This window comes from Hydra vulgaris, chromosome 02 (genome assembly GCF_038396675.1).
Source record: "Hydra vulgaris chromosome 02, alternate assembly HydraT2T_AEP".
In the NCBI taxonomy this organism is placed as follows: domain Eukaryota; kingdom Metazoa; phylum Cnidaria; class Hydrozoa; order Anthoathecata; family Hydridae; genus Hydra; species Hydra vulgaris.
In genome coordinates this window covers 3534057-3545000 of record NC_088921.1, presented here as the reverse complement: position 1 = coordinate 3545000, position 10944 = coordinate 3534057, and the positions used below count along the sequence as shown (strand labels likewise).

Sequence of the window (10944 nt, the reverse complement as noted above, 5' to 3'; positions counted from 1 at the left end):
AATTATACATTAATACTAAAATTTAATAAAACCATATAAAGTTTGAAAAAACTTTTAAAACAGTTTTATTTGTATACAATATGCTTTTTTGACAAGTGTGTGACCTAATCTATATCTATTAACTTTGCTTCACTTATTAATATTAGGTCCATTTTTTTTTTCTTAAATGATAGACATTTTTATTATATTATATTATTAAAAAAAATATTTAATACATTATTTTAATAAAAATATAATAATATATAACAATTACTGTATTTAACTAAGAACATTCTTTCAACTGTACTCTGTACTTAGTCATCTTTTTTTATCTTTAAATCTTTTTATTTATTTTTTCATTATTTTAATAAAAATATAATAATATATAACAATTACTGTATTTAACTAAGAACAAAAAAAAAAAAACTTTTTAAACTTTAACTCTTTAAAATATGGCAACAAAAAGAGACAACTCATTTTTAATACTATCAAGATTGGAGTTAAAACCACTTATTGAAGAGAAAAATCTATTCAATAGAATTTCTATTAACTTAAAAATACTTTTTTAGTTATCATACTTTGCATTTCATAAAACAATTTTTTTTTTAGTGTTAAATGATCAGTTAGCATTTTTTTTTATTAAAAAAAATTCAATAATTAAAAAAAAAAAAATCAAGGATAAATTTTTTGGACGTTATCAAATTTAAGAGCGCAAGAATTTTTTAAAACTATTAACATTAGCATGTAATTAAAACATTTGTTATTTGCAAGTTTTCATTTAAAAATGCAATAATTTTATTTAAAATTATTTTTTTAAAAGGAACACAAGTTTGTTAGTTTGAAAGTATTAAGTTTTTTTTGTTTTTATATAGTTCATTTATATAGCACTAAAACTAAGATTAAAAATTTAATAAAAAATAAAAATAAAAATTTTGATAGTCCAAAAAAAAACAATTGACTAATTTTCCACGCTGTATATATATAATACTTGGACTTTAGGAGGGTCGCCAGTAGGGCGACTTAAAGTAACTCGTTGGTTAATTTTGGTCACCCGCCAACTTTTTGAGTTGCCCACTGACTTTTTGAGTTGTCTGTCTCAATTTTTTATAGGAATTTTTGCATTAAGATTTCTCCCATACAGTCATTTTTCATTATAGGGCTAAGTGTAGACTAGAAATAATTTGCGTAAATAAAAGTAAACTATTGATAAAACACAATTTTCTACTTTCAGATAAAATTTAACAGATAAAAATTAGTAAAAGCACATGTCTATATATAGATGAGGAGGAGGGGGGGGGATGCCATTAGGTTTTTCATTTGAATTGACCGCTTATTTTATTAAAACAATATACTCTCTTTTTTACCAAAACAAAGTTGTAATTAAATTTAATTTTAAACTTAGCTAAAAAATAATTTTAAACCATGCTAGAAATTATATGAACTTATTTAACAAAAATTATTAATTGAATCTAAACTCGGTATTTGAAAAAAATTATATTTCCTTATAACTTATTTCTCGAAACAACCTTATACTTAACATAATTTTTTATTTATTTTTCACAATTTATTTATTTTAATTTTTACGCATTTAATTTAGCATTCTTAAAAAAGATTAGTAACTACTTATTGATAGATTTTAACAGAGACCAATAAGATATTTGTAAATATAATTTATGCTCTTAAATATATTATGTCAAAAGAATAGGCTTTATACAATATTTAATTAATTAGAAACAAAAAATCTATTTGTGAAAAGAATTCAGTTGAACTGAAGCACTTCTCCCTTTTTATAAGAAAAAAAAAGTTTTTAATTTCGTTTCACTTTTTTTCTCTCCATTATAGATTATCATAGAAATTATTCTATGATAATCTATAATGGAGAGACTTATATTTTGCGTATATACATTTAAAACAGTACATGTTATACATTGATGAATAACATGTACTGTTTTAAAAAAGAAACTTATTGTTTAACAATTTTCTAGCACTGATTTATATTATGAACTGACAACTTATTAAACAATCACATTATATCTATATAAAAAAAAAATAGATGCATTTAAATTTTGTTTATTACTTTGTTTATTTTACTATAACAAAATAATTGTTTGATCAATTGTCAAACTATTAGAGACTTATAAGAAGAGTTTTAGTTTTCAATTATTTTGTGAGTACAGCGTGCATTAGCATGTTAAACACACTATGATATAGATCATGCAGAACATGTAAAACACACTCTGCAACATAGTAATTTCTTTCAAATTGAAAAAAAAAAAAAAAAATATTGTTACAAATCTCGTATTGAGATAAATTTTGATTGGAAGAAGTAAGAGGCATGCGTTGCTGATAGTAAGTATGTAAATGACAAGCATTAACATCGCACATGTGCAATGAAGAAGCAGTAGGTATTGTTACCAATGAGGCATTTCTTTGGGCTATTGCTTGAGTTTTTATATAAGCAACAGCATCCATTACTTTTACAGATGATTGAACACTGAAAAAAAAAGGACGTCTCAGGGTTAGGTAGGTTTACCATACTGACCATAACTGACCCAAAATACAAAGTAATCAATTTATTATTCTTTGAATTAAACGTTTTATTAGAGACTTTAAAAGCCAAGAAATATAACCACAGGTTTTTTTCCTGTTGAAATGTTTTAAAGATCATTAAAATAGTTTAAATCTTCAAGATCAAGAATAGTCAAATCAATAGTGTCAAACATGCTTAAATCTGCTTAGACCCTTTTAGTTATGTCAAAACTCAAATAGGTACTACAAAAATACAAAACCTTATCTAGCTTATCTGATCAATGCATTTATTGTTAACATCTCTGGCTTTTCTGACCAATACATTTGTTAATGACATCAAAATAAGTAACAGTTTTTGATTTATTTAACATTTTAACTATTTTATTTTCAATTTTGTTGACTTAGAAAAAAAAATCTCTTTTTTGAAAACCTTAAAACCTATTAACTAATTATCTAATTTATATTTACCCAGGTCACTGATTCCCTGATAGTGTAATGCTGACATAATGCTTACATATTAATCATGCAAAAGATATTTGATTTTAAAGTGCATTAATTACTTTAAAAACCATCTTAAGTCAAAACAAATTTATTTTATTTAAACTTTATTAAATTTTAGCGTTACAATATTGTGTGGTGTAGTGGTTAATAAATTTCTTCATAGTACTTGTGCTCCGGGTTTAATTCCAACTGGAGTCTATTTTCGTTTTTATTTTTAAATAATTTTTTATTAATAAACTAATTGATGCCAATACATTAATAATAATAAATATTAGTATAATAAGACACGGTGGTTACTATATAGTTAAGTAATTCAGTTAATAACATAAATGTGCATAACATGTCTTGCTTTTAAAGAAAAACTCAGTTTATCAATTTTATCAAAAATTAAATATCTTCAGAGTTAATTTGTCCATTAAGTCACTGTTAATTTGTACAAATTATATAGAATTATAGTAGCGCAAAAAAAGTATGTATACTCCACTAACTCTATGGAAAAAGTTAACATTGTATTGACGTTAAATAAAATCATACGCTTTAATAGATTTATATTTCAAAGATATGTAACAAACTTTGAGTAATAATATAATCATTTTATTTTTCCATATGATTTTATGAATGTATGGCAAAATGAATATAAATTTTTATTTTACTTGATGGTTGTGTGGGAGTTTGAAAAAAACATTTTAAAAAAAAAAAAAAAAAATTTTGAAAAAGAGATTTTTTTCCTTGACTTATGGAAAAAAATTTGAAAATCCCTTACTTTTCCTTGATTTTCCTGACTAGAAAAAATTTCCCTGATTTTTCCCTGATTTTCAGTTGGCTGGCCACACTGTTAACGTTATCGTTAATGCTCTTACTCTCAAGTCCTTAATACAAGGGGAGAAGGAGGGGAGGGATAATTAAATTAATTTAGTTTAGATCTAATAAACAATATGGTTTGTGTGTGTGTGTGTGTGTGTGTGTGTGTGTGTGTGTGTGTGTGTGTGTGTGTGTGTGTGTGTGTGTGTGTGTGTGTGTGTGTGTGTGTGTGTGTGTGTGTAATAAAAGGGGAAGTGGGAAATTTTTTATGATACAGTATAAGTATTTTTATAAAAAAGTTTAGTTTATAAATCCGAACTAATACTTTTTACAAAATACACTTTAATTCAAAAAAACTTCTAGCGTGTCTTGCGGTCAAATGCATATTTTTGAACAGCTGTTTTAGCAAATAATTTCATTAGGATTTAATATGCTAAATCAAGATTTACCAGGTCGGCAATTTTTAAAGCCTGTTTACGCTGAAAGTTTTTGTTTTTATTGATGACTGAAAGAATTATTTTTTAATTTAAAGGTCGATTTTCACTGTTTTTTTTTTAGTTTTGAGATATGTTTTTGCTGACAACAATTAAAAATTAATAAAGGTGGGTGGGTGGGGGGATCTTAATAAGCTTGGGGTGGGTGGGAAAAATTTCAGAAAATTAATAAATGCCCCCCTCCTTTTTTTTAATTAGGGACTCGAGAGTAATATACTTTATAAAGAAATTCTTTATTGAAATTTTTTAATTTTTTGTTATTAACATTATTTTTAAGTCATTTAAATTTTTAATTTTAATTCTTTTTCACTTATCAATTAGGTATGCGTAATATATATAAGATTTATTTACCTTCACTGGCTTCACTTCACTTATCAAAATAATTATCTTTTACAAATGTAAAGGGTTGCTATAAACAGGCGCCACAGGCGCCCATGAACTTTCTAGTAAAATTATAATTATGATATTAAAATTTATTAATCTTAAAAAAGATTTAACGTTGTGAAAAGTAAAACTGAATTTAAAAATTTAAATACAAATTTATTAATATAAAACAAAACAGAAATCAGCAAATAAAATCAAATCAACAAAATTGTTTATTATATCAACAAAATTGTGTATTATTATTATATGCTTATGTATATCCATTATTTATATTGTTTATAATATCCATTATTGTATAATATATTCATTATAGTTATTTGAAACTAAGTATTAATAAAAAAATTATTTCAATAGAAAAAAAAAAAAGATAAAGTATATAATAAAGTGATCTTGTAAATGTATCCATGGCAAAAAAACATGTAAAAAAAAAACATTTAAAAAAACAATTTTTGAGTAAAAATTTTAATTAGCTAAAGTTTTGTACTGTTCTATGCAAAAAAGGATGTTTCCCTTATATACAAAATTCTATAAAATGTAAAATACCTGTAAACTTGTAACATTGTTTAGTAATACTTTAAAAGTCTTGTTTTAGTTTCTATATTCATTAATAATTTATTTAACTATATAATGTCAAAAATGTCCCAATGTTTTCAAAAAAGCAGTGCTGCATCAAGCACTTCTATGCTGAAGAGACTCGGTGAATCCGGTTGACTATTTATGTTGTTTGGCTAATGCCTTTATGCTTTTCCAGTAAGAAAGCTCTAGAAATTATTTGTGAATGATGTGTTTACAGTTTTGGATGGTAAAGCATTCCAATCATTTTCGACTGTTTATGAAATAATTGAATCCATCAGCACATTTTGACACATTTTTAAAACGTTTTCTAGGTAAAGGTTGTGGGCGCATAGATTGTAGTGTGAAGTAACAGACTCTTTTATTGTTAGAGTGAAAAAGTCTTTTTAACTTTTTTAAAACCATGTATTATTTTAAAATGTATATTTTTTGACCAGTCTTCTGCTTTGTTGACGTCTATTTGCAAGAAAGCACCATCTTGGCTTGATTTGATAACTGAACCTTGTGATACCTCGCTTGTAACACTCATCCATTCAGATTCATGGATTCATTCAGATTCATGGAAATCAATTTCCACTTGCTGTTATATATTGGTGAGGGATTGTTTGATTCAAGTGATTAATGCTTTGAGTTTAAACAGGAGTTGACAGTATGATACCTTATCAAAGCCATTACTAAAGTCAATGAAAATTACATCAATAAGGTTACCTTAGTGAACAACTTTAGTTAAGATATATCTCACTTTAAGTAGATTTGTGACGCAGCCTTTTTTGTTAATGAAACCATGTTGCTCTTTGATGATAAGGCTGTTTACTTACGAAAACAGCCCTAACACCAAAGAGTTTGCAGAATTTCAAAATTTGATTGTGTATGATGCTCTTGAGGACTTTGCAGGGTAGGGATGTATGTAAATCAGGACGGTACTTCGATATTTTTGTTCTGGACCCTTTCTTTAAGATAGAACATGTTTGATTTTCTCCAGAGGTCTGGAACAATGCTTTTTTTAAACAATTTATGGTAAACTAGTTTAAGAGGTGTAGTGGTTGCAGGTAGGTTGTATAAGGCAGTTGTGCATAATCTTAGAACTCTTAGATATTGTATTTTTTGTATTTTTCAAATAAAACTAATTTAAGTACTATATAAATTCAATATAAAAAAAAGATTTAAGAGATTTAAAAATTATCCAAAAATTTATTAAAAAAATATATAAAAAATAAAGTTATAATTTTGGAGTAAAAAATAAAACCAAGAAATTTGATAAGCTTTTATTTTTGCATTTTTTGTTTCATAAAAGTAGAAATGTTTTTAAAAATTACATTAAGAAATGTTTTTAAAAATTACATTTTTTATTTTAGCATTACTGTTAAAATGAAAAATGTAATTTTACTTTTATAAAATATTTCTTTAAAAATAAAAAGTGACTTTAAAACTTAAAGCTTTTAAAGCTAAACTGAAATACTGCATTTTATGCAGTACTTCAGTTTAGCTGCAGTGAATGCATGCATTCATTAACCAAACTAGATGTTTTTATAACAAAATAGGCTTATAAGAAGAAGTTTTATTAACATTAAAAATAATTAACTCAAAACTTATCTTCTAACATTATGAAATAAACACAATTTGTCTGAGAAACTTGTAGAAACTTTTAAATCCAAAATAAAAATCTGATTTTTTATAGCTTATTTATATATGATTTTAACTTAAAACACAATACTATCTTAAAGATTTTAGTTGAAATATATACCGTAATGCACTTTAGCTTTTCTTTGAAAACTCAACAAAAAAGTTCATTTAATTTAATTAAAATCCATTTAATTCATCATTGCCAACCCAAAAGTGTTTAAGATTGGCAAAAAATTGCCAACCTAGTTTCTATGCTTTATGGTAAGACCTTTGTATCCATTTTTTTTGCCGACCTGATGCCTCAATCTTTTAGAGGTTGGCAAATTATTGCCGACCTCATTTTTCCTGATTCCGAGGGATGATCATGTAGAGATAATTTATAGTAGAGATGTACATGCAGAGATAATTGAACCCTGATAAGTTATTACTGTATGTTAATGAATCATATTTTGTTTCTTCAAATTATTTAAGCCTTTACAATAAACAAATTTGCTTTGAAGAAGAGCCTCATGTCAATAACTTACTCTTGAATATTAAAAAGAATTACCCTATATAAAACTGATAACATGACATTGATAATGAAAACGAGTAATAAGTAAATTTCACATTTTACAATAAAAATACTTACATTTTGCAATAACAATACTTACATTTTGCAATAATAGAATTGTGTCAAATGAGTAAATGTAAAAAATGGATGACGCAAAACTTCAGCAGGTTTTATTCTTTTAGCAGGATCTAATTCAAGCATTTTCTTCAAAAGATCCACAAAAACAGATCTAAAACATTTTTAAAATAAATTTTGTATATTTATACAATTATAATTTTTAATTTAATTTCATTTGTTTATAACTTTAATTTAAATTTTTGCTTAATGCACACATGCCTACTCACATATATTGAAAGTTTAATACACACTCACTCGTATTTGAAGATTAAAAGTGAGAGATTTACACAAGTCATTACCTTAAATTAAAGAAAGTGATTGTTTCTAACAATGGAGTTTTCTGCAATGACTCACTAAATGGATTATTTTATAAAAAACATCTTACCTATCAACTCTTTCAGCAGTACTTTCACTATGACTTAAGCTTGATGGAAAATTTTTCTATAAAAATTAAAAATTTACCACACAGTTTTAACATAGATCAAATAAAAATAAATTTTAAATTGCAAAAGAAAGAATATTAAAAAAGTATTACTTAGATAAGGGCTACCTAAAGTCAGGGTGAGACAAGGTTTACTAAAACATGGGTTAGCAAAATTATAAGAATGAGATTTAACTATCTTTAAAATCAACAAACAAAAATTGCTTTTAATGAAGGAATAACTTTTTTTTTTTGTGTGGTGAGTAACATCTTAATGTGCATTGAACATATGGTTAAAATAAAAATTTTAAAATATTTTGCACTAAAGGAAATAACTTGTACATATTTTCACCCATTAAAAGCAATTGAGTGCTTCCCTGAAGTTTTGAGAAATGCCTGCAGTCGCTATTAAGTGTTGAGCGACCGATTCCATTGTAAAGCTAATGACCTCAGACTAATGCAGTCGTTTTACAGTCGCTTTACAAGTTAACAGTTTTTGAACATTAATTAGTTTTTTATTTGAATGCTGTGTGATTTATAATTTAACTTGTACTTAACAAGACTGATATAAGAACATATGTATATCACTTAATTAAATCTTTTTATGATGTTTTGGTTTTATGATTTTTAATAACATTGTTTTGCAATTATTCATGATTTTATGTCAATATTATTTTTATGTACTTTAACTTTAAAAAAAAATTTTTTTTTACATAAATGAAATAGTAATAAAATTTAACTCGTGTCATTGAGTAGGAGCTAATTTTGGCTGGAGTCGGAGTCGGAAAAATTATACCAACTCTGACTCCAGCTTTCATAAAAGTTTCATAACTTTCATATGAATTTTATATATGTTAGTCATTAAAATATTTTATGTTCTGTCAGTCTAAAGCTTAAGTATCAAACTTTAGCTCTCAAATTGTTACAAAACTTTAAGTCCCAGCTTGCTCTGATTGCTGTAGGATATTCAGACATAACCAGAATAGTAGTAATAGTTTGCAACAACTGTAGTTTGATATGTTAATTTAAGACCTTTAAAACAGTTATAAGCAACAGGGTGTTTTGCTGCTTATCACAGAGAATCATAAATCATCTCCCCTGTGCTCTTTTAGCCTCCGGATCATGTAGGACACTATAAAGAAGTGCTGCTTTTTATGGTTGTGAATTTAGCACATGTACTCAGCTATAAACTCTGTAGATGTGCAAAAAGTGCAGCTATTACGTTTAGACACCAAAGGAGTTATTTATCAAACTTCTGTAAAGTAGAAGTAGCCCAGTTACCCCAGGCAACTAGATTCCAGCTTTCATTTCACTTCACAGCTTATTAGGAAAATGAAATGTGTAATCTGATTGGTTGCTAGGGGCAACCAAATCAATTGAGTATGGAGCGGCTAGTTAAACATAGGGGCAAGTTGGGCAACTAAAATATCTCACAAACTACGCATCAAATGAAGAAACATCTAATGGACAAAAGATAGGTATATACAATGGTAATATAATGCGCATCAAATGGTTGTTGGACAGCGTTCAAGTGAGATGCGCGAGCACCTTTTCGATTTCGGACCAAAAAAATATTTTTACTATATTTTTCTTAGATGCCTAAAAAACCATTTGTATCACAACACTTAAGTGTTTATACATTAACCTTTTATTTGACTTTTGATTATACTTTGCTAAACATTTTTAGGTAAACATTTTAAGGTCTATACGCTCTTTTAAATTATTCATTCTTAAATACTCAAAACAATTTAAGATGTCGTTAATTCTTTTTTTTTTTGAAATATATTACGGTTTAATACGATTTAAAAATATTTAATTTTTGCTTCTTCCAAAAATATTTGTACTTAAATATTACTTAGTCAATAAAATATATAAATTAAAAATCAAAAATTTAAATAAAAATGTTATTTAGTTTTGAATTGCGTGTTACTTGTTTGCTATGTTTATTAAAGCGCAACTTTATGTATTTAATAAAAAAGTGCAAAATTATTGACAATTATGCAACAATTGTAAGAACATACTGGGTTCAGAGAAACAGATATATTTGAAATGGAGGAACACAGTATAGAGACAGAGGAGCAAACTGAAATTGTTTCAGATGAACAGCAACATGGCAGTTTAGATGATCTTGTTGAAACCATGTCAATACATTTTCGCATTCATCACATGCGCTGCGCTGTGCATACCCTACAGCTGGCTATTGTCTTGTATTGGGATGGTCTGCAAGAAGGACATGCTGCTACACTAATTGAAAAGTTGAGAAAATTAGCTAGTGTTGCCAGAACCCCTAAACTTGACTCGATTTTAAAGAGACACGCTGGTAAAGGGGCAATTATTGATCAAGCCACACGATGGGGAAGTACCTACTTAATGATGCAACGCTTGGTTGAACTGAAACCCTTTCTTGTAGACATGGCTAGTCATCAATTGATGCTACATGAAAGCCAACAAAACAGCTGAAAGAGCTTAAAGAATTGCTACAACATCCCTTTGCAGCGACTAAAAAATTGCAAGAAGAGGACTTAACTCCAGGTATTTTTCTTTAAGAGTGGAAAAAACTTGATGTTTTGCTTGTCCCAAAAAGAAGCATTATTTGCAAGTGGCATTGCTGCTTCAATGAAACAGAGAGAAAATACTATTAAAAAATAAGATTCTTTTGGCAGCTGTTTATGTAGACCCAATGCATCGGATACTTCTTGATGATCAACAACTGACTAAAGGAAAAGAAGCTCTGTTTGAAATAGCAGTAAGAATGAACAAATTGCAGAACTGTCAGGAACAAGAGGAATTGGGTCATACTGCCACATCTTCAACATCATCTACTGATGAAGAACTTGATTTTGAGAAATATTTGGACCATAAAGACTGTGCAAAGTGTTACCGCATGGAAAAAGAGTCATCCTTATCAGAGAACACTGCCAGTAAATTTCAGCACAGTTTTTCATGTGCATTAAAAGTAGTGGAATAGTTTG

The 10944-nt window shown here is 27.0% G+C and overlaps 1 long non-coding RNA gene across 1 annotated transcript; it reads right to left on the bottom strand.

The window, feature by feature from the left end:
• Positions 1-2290: 2290 nt before the first annotated feature.
• On the bottom strand, positions 2291-8008 carry LOC136076334 (uncharacterized). The gene is made up of 3 exons (XR_010636177.1): positions 7937-8008; positions 7535-7663; positions 2291-2473 (listed from the first exon to the last, which is right to left on the bottom strand). It is a non-coding gene; the product is annotated as an uncharacterized LOC136076334 (long non-coding RNA).
• Positions 8009-10944: the final 2936 nt, after the last annotated feature.